Source organism: Chiloscyllium plagiosum, unplaced genomic scaffold (genome assembly GCF_037043375.1).
Source record: "Chiloscyllium plagiosum isolate Xiang-an unplaced genomic scaffold, Cpla_swu_hap1 HiC_scaffold_27, whole genome shotgun sequence".
Lineage (NCBI taxonomy): Eukaryota > Metazoa > Chordata > Chondrichthyes > Orectolobiformes > Hemiscylliidae > Chiloscyllium > Chiloscyllium plagiosum.
Window position 1 is genome coordinate 8,905,697 of NW_028270165.1, and position 12,601 is coordinate 8,918,297.

Genomic DNA, 12,601 nt, shown 5'->3' on the forward strand with positions numbered 1-12,601 from the left:
ATATGGGCCAAATGCAGGCAAGTGGGACTGGTTTAGTTTGGAATCCTGGTCGGCATGGACGAATTGGACCGAAGTGTCTGTTTCTGTGCTGTATACCTTTATTGAAACCGGTAGAATTCTGAAAGGGGCTTGACAGGATAGATGCAGATAAAATGCTCCTTTGGTGGGGAGGGTCATCGAATTCCGACAATGTGGAAGCGGGCCATTCAGCCCATCGATTCCTCTCTGGCCCTCTGAACAGTATCCCAACCATACCCAACCCCTTACTCCGTATTTCCCGTGGCCAAGCCACCCTAACCTGTACATCCCTGGTCACTATGGGTAACTTAGCACGGCCAATCCTCCCTAACCTACACCCGAATCTATAACTTACCTTCTCAAGAATGTAATTTAAATGCAGAGCTTTTCTAAGAAAAATGTCAGTCTGACTCAACATTGGGACACAGACAGAATTCACACCTATTGTCTCTACTTATAAATAGGGCAACATCTCTTCGAAATGTAGATTCATTTAGATATAACTGCGTCACTTTACATATGAAGATATCCCTTTGAATGTGCCCACATCCCTTTGAAATGTAATCTCGTCCATTTAAACCTCTTTATTTGCAGAAATATCGTTAAAATGTCCGTGTCCCTTTAAAATGCAGATTGCCCCCTTTAGATATGACGCCGTTCCGTTAGATGTCGGAATATCTGTTTAAATTGAGCCGTGAGCTTTCCCAATGTAGACAGGGCTCCTGGAAACGTGGCAGTGTCCCCCCTGCAGCTGCAGAGCGAGACAGGAGAGTTTGTTTTTGTGAATGAGCAGTTGTAGCGCGAGGTGGCTGTTGCTTGGTGACGGTGAGGCTCCCCCGGCCCCGCCCATTCCCCCGTGCAGACGTCACGCGGGGGCGAAGGCGGTTGGGAGGAGAAGTCGCTCGAGCGGGGAAGCGGCGGGAGGGTGACCGTTAGGAAAATGGCGCCGTGCGGCCCGGGGCAGACACCCGTCACTGGGCACCGCCGCCTTCCTGGCGCAGCTGCTGTGTCACGGCCACACCGGCCGGCTGTACAGCAGGTAGGAGCCGGTGAGCATTCTGGAGGCGGATGGGGTTAAGGGCCTGCTTGGGAACTCGTCGGCCGCCTGGGTGGTGGAGTTCTACTGGTCGTGGGGCGGCCCCTGTGTCAACTATGGGGCCACCTGGAAGGTACTGGGCCCGGGAGGTGAAAGGTGAGGCAGGTTGTGGGGGGGACGGAGGGGAAGGAATGTGGGGCCTGTCCTGTCATAGTGACATTTTACACTCACTTTCCATCTGCTTTTACTGGCGTTTGTGCTGTTTACCCCTCACTGTGTGTTTAATCCTTGTGCTGTTTGCCCCTCACTGTGTGTTTAATCCTTGTGCTGTTTACCCTTTGCTGTTACTTGTGCAATTGCTGAGGGTAGTTGTAAATACTAGTGAAGGAAATTATGCACCAGCATGTGTATGTTCCTCAGGCATTGAAGGGGCAGGATCTGTTGAGAATGGTTGGTCAAGTGTGTGGTGTAGTAAACCTTGTTAATATGGGTATAGTTATGATTTGGAGATGCCAGTATTGGACAGGGATGTACAAAGTTAAAACTCACACAACACCAGGTTATAGTCCAACAGGACTACAATGAAGTAGTCAGCTGATGAAGTAGCATCGCTCCGAAAGCTAGTGTGCTTCCAATTAAACCTGTTGGACTATAACCTGGTATTGTGTGATTTTTAACTGGGTATAGTTTGTTACTTGGAAAATATACTTTTTATTATTTAAAGTCATAGAGATGTACAGCACGGAAACAGACCCATTTGGTCCAACCTGTCCATGCCAGCCAAATATCCTAAATTAATCTAGTCACATTTGTCAGCACTTGGCTCATATCCCTCTAAACCCTTCCTATTCATAGACCCATCCAGATGCCTTTTAAATGCTGTAATTATACCGGCTTCCACTACTTCCTCTGGCAGTTCATTCCATACATGCACCACCCTCTGCATGGAAACGTTGCCCCTTAGGTACCTTTTTATATCTTTCTGCTCTCGCCCTAAACCTGTGCCCTCTAGTTGTGAACTTCACCCCAACACTGAGGAAAAGACATAAAAACATTGAGCAGCCAGACAAATGCAAAAGCAATAAAATATCGAGACACATAGTGTAAAACAAATTATGGCTCTAATCCTTTTTGTTCTCTGAGGCATATGGACACTTAATCTGTCAATAACATCAGCATTGCTACAGAGCATATTGTGTACACTCCTCAGTGTCAACAAGCAGGGCACATGTTTGCCGGTGTCACCAAAACATTGGGCATGTTCCTCGCTGTTGGCAGAAAAGGGGCGAGACCTACTTTTGATGGACAAATAAGGAGCACTGGAGGACCAGAAGGAGAGTTGTCCTCATGCCTATTGGAGCTCCCCTATTGTCTGAATGCGGAAGGTGGACCATGAGCTTCTTAAGGTCCTGCTCCTCCTCTCTCACTGAATGAAGATTGAGCTTCACCTCAGACTGCAACTTCCTTCCTCTGTCCAACATCTGTGAGTACAGCACTCTCTTTTCTCACCCCCTTTTCCATTTACGTTTCATTCTGGGGTTCAATTGTTGACTTGGAGCAACTGAAAGGAATGGGAATGAATCCAACGAGGGGATAGACTCTGGAAAAGTTAGTCCATGCCTGTGTCTCAATTGGCAATACAGACAGGCAGGAGTCTGTAAGAATGCAGCAAGCCAGGCAGTATCAGGAGGTGGAGAAGTCGACGTTTCGGGTGTAACCCTTGTTCAGGACTGGGGGTGAGTTTTGAGAGAGCTGCAGAACAAGGGTATGCTGAGGGCAGGGTGATGAACTGGGGATAGGTGTAAATAGGTAGAGGGTTCGACCTGGTTGGTGAATGTGAGGAAGGAACTTAGTTGGTGGCAGGGAGGTGGAGGGGCAGGGGCTCAGAAGGGAGGTTATTTGAAATTGGAGAACTCACTGTTGAGTCCTTCGGGCTGTGGACTGCTCAGGTGGAAGATGAGATGTTGTTCCTCCAATTTGCACTGTGGTTTGTTGTGGCAATGGATGGGGCCAAAAATGGTCATGTCAGAAAGGGAGTGGGAAGGGGAATGAAAATGGGTGGTGACTGGGAGGTCCGGTCGGCCTCTGCAGACCTTGCTGCGATGCTCGGCGAACCGTTCCCCAAGTGTATGCTCGTGCTCCCCGATGTAGAGAAGGCCACAGTTGGCAAATACAGTACCCCAACATAAAGTTACAGCCTTTGCTGTGAAAAAAAGTAGAAAGGTATATTGTTTAAATGGTGATATATTGGGATGTGGAGAAAGTGAGGACTGGAAATGCTGGCGATTAGAGTCAAAACGTGTGGTGCTGGAAAAGCACAATAGGTCAAGCAGCATCCGAGCAGTAGGACAGTCAAGGTTTTGGGCGCAAGCCCTTCATCAAGAATGATGCGTGGATGTTCAGAGGGACATCAGTGTCCTTCTGTGCCAGTTGTCAGACAGGTGCAGCAGGCAATGAGCAAGGCAAGTGGTGTATTAGCAAGAGGAATTAAGTTCAGAAGCGGGGATGTCTTCCTGCAGTTGGGGGGTCATTGAATATTCGAGGAGAAAGTGAGGTCTGCCGATGCTGGAGATCAGAGCTGAAAATGTGTTGCTGGAACAGCGCAGCAGGTCAGGCAGCATCCAGGGAACAGGAGAATTGACGTTTGATTCCTAAAGAAGGGCTTATGCCCGAAACGTCGATTCTCCTGTTCCCAGGATGCTGCCTGACCTGCTGCGCTGTTCCAGCAACACATTTTCAGGTCATTGAATATATTCAAGGTTGAGTTCATCTGATTCTTATGTGGATATTTATGGGGAAGGCAAGAAAATGGTCTTGAGACAAGTACAGAACCGAGTTACAGAACTATACAGCACAGAAACAGACCCTTCAGTCCAACTAGTCCATGCTGACTATGTTCACCAGCTAAACCAGTCCCACCTGCCAGTGTTTTGGCCCATACCCTTCTGAACATTTCCTAATCATGTAATTATCCAAATGTCTTTTAAACCTTGTATCTGTACCTGCACCCACCACTTCCTCTGGACATTCAGTCCACACGTGAACCACACTCTGTATAGAAAAAATATTGTGCCCTTCAAGTCTTTTTAAAATCTCTTTCTCCTCTCACATTCAAAATTTGCTCCCTCATCTTGAAACCCCCAGCCTCGGGGAAGGACACCTGTCATTCACCTCATCTCTCCCCTCATGATTTTATAAACCTTGATAAGGTCACATCTCCACCTCCTATGCTCCAGTGAAAAAGTCCCAGCCCATCCACCTAGATGCAGGTAGATCCATATCCAGTCATGATCGGTTCAATGCTGGTCCCAATTCTCTCTCACGGTGTCCAGGACAGCAAGAGACCACAAGACAAAGGAGCAGAAATTAGACCACCAGGTCTGCTCATTCCATTCAATCATCGCTGATCAGTTTCTCAATCCCATTCTTCCACTTTCAACAAAGTGAAAACGGACGGAGAGAGTTTGGGATGGAGATTTTCCGCTTCTAGGGAATAATAGAGGAAAGAGAGTTCACTATAAATTAGAATTTTTGGGATCGGCTGATGAGCCGAGGAGTGTCAGTTGGAGTTTAATTTAGAGAAGTCTGAGGTTTGCATTTTGGTCAAGCAATCCAGGCAGGACTGATGCAGTTAGGGGAATGTTGCAAAATAAAGAGACCTTGGAGTGCAGGTTCATAGTTCCTTGAAAGTGGAGTCTCAGGTGGATAGAATAATGAAGAAGGCTTTTGGTTTGCTTTCCTTCATTGCTCAGAGCATTCAGTATAGGAGTTGGGAGGTCATGTAATACACCCTTCCCCCTCAAATGTGTGGTATCTAACTGCTTCATTGTTTCTAGTGAATACAGCCCACACCTCCCGCTACTGCCATAACATGAAAGCACTAGCTTTTGGAGTTCTGCTCTTTTATCAGGTGGTTGTGGAGAATAAGATCATGATCACAGAATTTATAGCCAAAGGAGTCCAGTGTCATGGAGATGTGATACATTTAACAATTTAGATTAAATCTTCCATCTTTTAGAATGGGGTTCTGTTCTTTGGTATGTTAATCCCAGAACCTGTTTTCAGTAACTTTCTCAAGAACGTAATTTAAATGCAGAGCTTTTCTATCCAAAATGTCAGGCTGACTCGACATTGGGACCCAGACAGAATTCACACCGATTGAAGGGAAGGCTGGGACTTTTTTCATTGGAGCACAGGAGGTTGAAAGGTGAAGGTGTCGGGTGCCTCGTTAGCAAGTTTGCAGATGACGCTCAGATTGATGGAATATCAGATAGTGAAGGGGACTGTCAGATGATACTGCAGAATATAGATTGGAGAGTTGGGAAGAGAAATGGAGTTTAATCCAGACAAATGCGAGGTGATGCATTTTGGAAGGTGCAATTCGAGAGCAAACTATACATTAAATGGGAAGGTCCTGGGGGAAATTGATGTACGGAGAGATCTGGGTGTTCAGATCTATTGCCATCTTCAGAGAACAATGTCTGTCAGTAGAGTGGTTAAGGCAGCATACAACATGCTTTCCATCATCGGACGGAGTATTGAGTACAAGAGCTGGCAGGCCATGTTGAAGTTATATAAGATTTTGGTTCGGCCACATTTGGAATACTGCTGTACAATTCCGGTCGCCAGATTTCCCAAAGGATATGGATGCTTTGGAGAGGGTGCAGAGGACGTTCACCAGGATGTTGCCTGTTATGGAGAGCGCTAACTATGAGGAGAGGTTGAGTAGATTAGGAGTATTTTCATTGGAAATAAGGAGGTTGAGGAGGGGTCTTGATTGAGGCCTATAAAACCATGAGGCATGTAGATAGGGGTGGATAGGAATAATTTTTTTCCCCCCATAGGGGAAGACTTAATTACTAGGAGTCACGAGTTCAAAGTGAGAGGGGAAAGGTTTGAGGGAGATCTACATGGAAAGTTCTTTACGCAGAGGGTGGTGGGTGCCTCATGCAGTGGAGGCAGTAGGGCTGGGATCGATAGCGTCATTTAAGATGTATCTAGACAGATACATGAATCGGCAGGGAACAAAGGGATACTGATCCTTAGAAAATAGGCGGCAGGTTTAGATAGAGAATCTCGATCAGCATAGCCTTGGAGGGCTGAAGGGCCTGTTCCTGTGCTGTAAGGTTCTTTGTTCTCTTTATAGAGGTTTCCAAAACCATGAGGGGCATAGATAAGGTGAACGGCATGTGTCATTTCAAGATTAGGCCGCAAATTAAGGTGAGAGGAGAAAGATTTTAATAAGAGATGAGGAGCACCTTTTTTGTAAACAGAGTGGTTTGTGTGTGGAATAAATGTCCAGAGGAAATAGTGGATGCTGGTTGTGTAACAACATTTAAAAGACATTTGCATAAGTACATGAATAGGAAAGGTTCAGGGGGATATGGGCCAAATACAGGTAGGTGGGACTAGTTTAGTTTGTGAATATAGTCAGCATGGACTAGTTGGGCTGAAGGGTCTGTTCCTGTGCTGTATGACCCTTTAACTGTTCTGTACTGGTCTTAAAATCATTTTACTTGCCTTCCCCCAGAAACATCCACTTCTTTCTTGTCCTAAAATCAGACGAACTCAGCCTTGAATATATTCAATGACCCCCTAACTGCAGAGACTTCTGAACTCATTTCCTCTTGCTAATATACCACTTGCCTTGCTGATTGCTTGCTGCACCTGTCTGACAACTGGCAGTGACTGGTGTGGAAGGATGCTGAGGCCACCTTTTACATCCACACATCATTCCTGAGGAAGGGCTCATGCCTGAAACGTTGATTCTCCTGCTTCTCGGATGCTGTCTGATCTGCTGTGCTTTTCCAGTGCCACACTTTTCAACTGTCATCTCCAGCATCTGCAGTCCTCACTTTCTCCACATCCCAATATGTCACAATTTAAACAACGCACCTCCTTTCAGCAGTTATTTGTTCGTAACTGAGGCTATAACTTCACGCTGTGGGACTGCATTTGCCATGTGTTTGCCAATTGAGATACAGACCTGGACCAACGTTTCCCGACTCTGTCCCCTCCCTGGATTCACTCACTTTCTTCAGTTGCTGCAAGTCAACAATTGGCTTCTCATTGGTCCATTTGAAGAAGGATTTGCGCCATTTTTGCAGACAGCAAAGAGCGTGAATGGTTTTTGCTGAACCAGCATGGAAACAGACCGTTCGGTCCAACCCGTCCATGCCGACCAGATATCCCATCCCAATCTCGTCCCACCTGCCAGCATTTGGCCCATATCCCTCCAAACCCTTCCTATTCATGTACCCATCCAAATGCCTCTTAAATGTTACAATTGTACCAGCCTCCACCACTTCCTCTGACAGCTCATTCCATACACGTACCACTTTCTGTGTGAAAAAGTTTCCCAGTAGGTCTCTTTTATATCTTTCCCCTCTCACCCTAAACCTATACCCTTGACTTCTGGACTCCCCACCCCAGGGAAAAGACTTTGTCTATCTATCCTATCCATGCCCCTTTTGTAAACGTCAGCTTCCGACGCTCCAGGGAAAATAACCACAACCTGTTTAGCCTCTCCCTATACCTCAAATCCTCCAACCCTGGCAACATCCTTGTGAATCTTTTCTGAACTCTTTCAAGTTTCACAAAATCTTTCCAATAGGAAGGAGACCAGAATTGCACACAATATTGCAACAGTGGCCTAACCAATGTCCTGTACAACAGCCACATGACCTCCCAACTTCTGTACTCAATCCTCTGACCAAGAAAGGAAAGCATACCAAACACCACCTTTACAGTTCTATCTATCTGTGACGCCAGTTTCAAGGAGATATGAACCTGCACTCTGAGGTGTCTTCGTTCAGCAACACTCCCTAGGACCTTACCATTAAGTGTATAAGTCCTGCTAAGATTTGCTTTCCCAAAATGCAGCACCTCACATTTATCTGAATTAAACTCCATCTGCCACTTCGCAGCCCATTGGCCAATCTGGTCAAGATCCTGTTGTAATCTGAGGTAACCCTCTTCACTGTCCACTGCACCTCCAATTTTGGTATCATCTGCAAACTTACTAACTGTACCTCTTATACTCGCATCCAAATCATTAATGTAAATGACAAAATGTAGAGGGCCCAGCACCGATCCTTCTGGCACTCCACTGGTCACAGGCCTCCAGTCTGAAAAACAACCCTCCATCACCTTTCTACCTTTCAGCCAGTTCTGTATCCAAATGGCTAGTTCTCCCTGTATTCTATGAGATCTAATCTTGCTAAACAGTCTCCCATGGGGAACCTTGTCGAACGCCTTACTGAAGTCTATATGGATCACATCTACCGCTCTGCCCTCCTCAATCCTCTTTACTTCCTCAAAAACTCAAAATTTGAGATATGATTTCCCACACAAAAAGCTATGTTGACTATCCCTAATCAGTCCTTGCCTTTCCAAACACATGTACCACCTGTCCCTCAGGACTCCCTCCAACAACGTGCCCGTCACCGATGTCAGGCTCACTGTTCTATAGTTCCCTGGCTTGTCCTTACCACCCTTCTTAAACAGTGGCACCACATTAGCCAACCTCCAGTCTTCCGGCATGCGCAGTGTTCTCTCCTAGCAGATTTAAAGTGTCCAAATGCCACAATTTCTTCCCCTGTCACTCGACATAACCGCGCATGCTCCTTTCTGTGTTTGATGTTCATCTTCCCTATAACCCTCATGATTTTATAAATCTCAAATGAGGTCACCCCTCAACCTCCTGTGCTCCAGTGAAGAGTGTCTCAGCCTCTCCTTACAACTCAAACCCTCCAGTCCTGGCAACATCCTGGTAAATCTTTACTGAACCCTTTCTAATAGAATTCTTCCTATTACAGGGCCACCAGAAGCATTCTCAGTACTCTACAAGTGGCTTCACCAACATCCTGTACAACTTCAACATTGTCCCAGCTCCTTTATTCAATGGTGTGAACAATTAAGGTAAGTGTGTTGAATGCCTTCTGAAGCTTCCTTCCAACCAGTGATGCAACTTTCAAAGAAGTATATATCTGAACCCCCCCACCCCGCCCCCCACCATATCCCTCTGTACAAGCCCGGCCCTTCCTTATTTTGGCAAAATGTAACCCCTCACCTTTTATCTATACACATGTTCTCTCTCAGACATACACACATACACGCCCCCCTCAACACACACACCCTTTCACAGGCTTCTCCTCCATCACACTCACTTTACCAAGCATGTGCACACATACTCTCTTACACGCGCACTCATGCTGCACACATACATATAACAATGTGGTGCATTTGCAGAATTATATTTGCAGATACATTCAATTTTGCACAAAACGCACAATATGCAGGTAGTCAATCCATGTAATATTTTATAAATTCCTAGTTTGGAAATAGAACCAGTCCGATTTAAGATTGGGATACTCTCACACCTTTCATGCATTGTCTGGACTGAGATGTCACCTGTTTTTTAAAAAGACCTTAAGTGATCTTGAGAATATGACTTAATAGTAGTACTGCGATGTACACATTAATGAACTAAAACCTGCAACCCATTCTAAAAGATGAAAGATTTAACAACAATCTACGTTTGTCAATATATCATCAGTTGCATGACATTGATCTTTTGCTCTTAACTCTGTGTCTTATGATCCTGCTCCACAGTTACCCGATGAAGGAGCAGCACTCCGAAAGCTGGTGCTTCCAAATAAACCTGTTGGACTATAACCTGGTGTTGTGATTTTTAAACCGTGTCCAACCTAGTCCAACAGCAGCACATCCACCTCGTTTCTAGTGAACACAGCCCCTACTTCCCAGTGCTGCCAGTAAACTGCCGATGAACGATGCACTCCTGAAAAATTTATAGTATCTAACGAAACCAGCTACTCATTCACTGCTCCATCTAATACACAACATTGGAAACTTAGTGCAGAAGGCTGCAAGAAATGAGCAGCTTTAAAACAAAAACCGCTTGGAGCTTTCGATGAGAGCCTGAGCCCAGCAGTACGTTCTGGTTACCTTTTATTTTGTGTCCCAACATGGTTACAGCTTCAGATTCCCTCCCCCTCCCCCAGCAAAAAGGGCAGAGAAAGAGTAGCTGTTTTTTAGACAACTCCACAACAGGGGAAAGGAGCAAAGGGCGGGGCAAGGCCAACAGCAGGCCCCCACACTACGCCTGCATTGCCTTGCACAGTTTACAAAAATCCCTTCCCCTTCAGAGACTCCCCACAGTGTGGGAGCAGGCCAACTGGCCCAAAGACTACACACCGATCCTCCGAAAGGTAACCCACCCACACAATTCCCCTATTGCTCAACATTTACCCCTGACTAATGCACCAAACCTGCACATCCCTGGGCACTATCTGAACCTGGACAAAGTTAAAAATCTCACAACACCAGGCTAAGTCCGACAGTTTATTTGGAAACACGAGCTTCGGAGCACTGCTTCTTCATCAGGTGATTGTGGACAATAATATCATATGGCACAGAATTTATCAGAAAACATTACAGTGCCCTGCCACTGAACTGATATATTGAACAAACCTGGATTGTTAAGTCTTTCATATTTTAGAATAGGTTGCAGCAATCATTAATTAGATTACTTACAGTGTGGAAACAGGCCCTTCGGTCCAACAAGTCCACACCGCCCCGCCGAAGCGCAACCCACCCATACCCCCTACATTTACCCTTAACCTAACACTACGGGCAATTTAGCATGGCCAATTCACCTGACCTGCACATCTTTGGACTGTGGGAGGAAACCAGAGCACCCGGAGGAAACCCACACAGTCAGTCGCCTGAGGCGGAAATTGAACCCAGGTCTCTGGAGCTGTGAGGCAGCAGTGCTAACCACTGTGCCACCGTGCCGCCCACGAAACAAAAACAAACATTGCATAGGGCTTTCTGATAGGAAGGAAACCAGAATTGCATGCAATATTCCAACTGTACAGCTGTAACATGACCTCCCAACTCCTATACTCAATACTCTGACCAATAAAGGAAAGCATACCAAATGCCATCTGCACTATCCTATTGACCTGCGACTCCACTTTCATAGAGCTGTGAACCTGCACTCCAAGGTCTTTTTGTTCAGCAACACTCCCTCGGACCTTACCATTAAGTGTACAAGTCCTTCTAAGATTTGCTTTCCCAAAATGCAGCACCTCACATTTACCTAAATTAGATTTCACTTGCCACTTCTCAGCCCATTGGCCCATCTGATCAAGATCCCATTGTAATCTGAGGTAACCTCCTTCGTTGTCCACTACACCTCCAATTTTGGTGTCATCAGCAAACTTACTTACTATACCACTTATGCTCACATCCAAAAAGTAGTGGGCCCATTATCTATTTTCAAAGTGGAATTTACAATATATTACATGTATTGACTGCCTGCAGATTGTGCAGTCTTTCAGCAAAGTAGAATGTATTTGCAAACATCATGCTACAAAGACAAACTCCCACCATGGATGATCTATCATGTGTGCATGAGATAGAGAAAAAGTCCGTGTCCGTGCTGTATATCTCTGTCTATTTGATAGCTGATGCTTTATTCCTGTTGGTGTAAATGTTGTTGTAATTCATAGCTGGATACTAATAGATGTAAGGGTGACAGAATTCCTCAAGTAGGGCACTGTAAGATTCCTGAGAGACCCCTATTCCTGGTTTACTTCCTCATGAACAAACATTAAGCACGTGCGCCTATTTATGATTTTTGTTTCATTTTTTCTTGTTTGATTCCCTGCTATGACTGCACCTTGTATCAGGATGGTTGACAGGCTGGGAGATTGTGGGTTGGGTCTTGATTGAATATTTTATCGTTCCAGAAGTTATAAAAGGCGGGGTCAAAGCTTTAACAGAAATCCAGCAGAGCTGAGAACAGACCGACATCTTAGTCTGTGGGAACAGGAGGATCAACACGGGACAGAAATCAGGGCCTGAAATCTGAGCTGACACCAGACCATCCTGTGATCAGTGCTTTGATTAGCAGCATCCTTCTACATCAGTCAATGCCAGTTGTCAGACAGGTGCAGCAAGGCAAGTGGTATATTAGCAAGCTGAACTGAGATTAGAAGTGGGGATGTCTTCCTGCAGTTAGGGGGTCATTGAATATATTCAAGGCTGAGTTCATCTGATTTTTGAACAATAAAGTGTGGATTTCTTTGTGCGCAGGAGGTGTTTTTTTTTATTTTGAATGGTTTATGTGTTGGATGCAGGTACAGTATCCACGTTGAAGGTGGAAGGCAAGAAAATGGTTTTAAGACCACGACAGAACAGTTACATTAGACAGCACAGAAACGGACCCTTCAGTCCAACTATTCCATGCTGCCTACGTTCTCAAACTAAACTGGTGCCACTTGCCAGTGTTTGGCCCATATCCCTCCGCACCGTGCCTCTTCATATACTTATCCAAATGTCTTTTAAACGTTGCATCTGAATGTGCATCCACCACTTCCTCTTTACATTCACTCCACACGTGAACCACTCTGTTTATAAACAAACTTTTCCTGATTCTGTCCACTCCGTGAGTTCATTCCCTTTCCTTTCGGTTGCTGCAAGTCGTAAATTGAAGCCCAGAATGAAAATCATGGAAAAGGA

General features: G+C 45.6%; 1 long non-coding RNA gene across 1 annotated transcript; it reads left to right on the top strand.

The window, feature by feature from the left end:
- The first annotated feature begins 977 nt into the window (after positions 1 to 977).
- On the top strand, positions 978 to 12,089 carry LOC148143023 (uncharacterized). The gene is made up of 3 exons (XR_015751093.1): positions 978 to 1,210; positions 8,872 to 8,974; positions 11,830 to 12,089. It is a non-coding gene; the product is annotated as an uncharacterized LOC148143023 (long non-coding RNA).
- Positions 12,090 to 12,601: the final 512 nt, after the last annotated feature.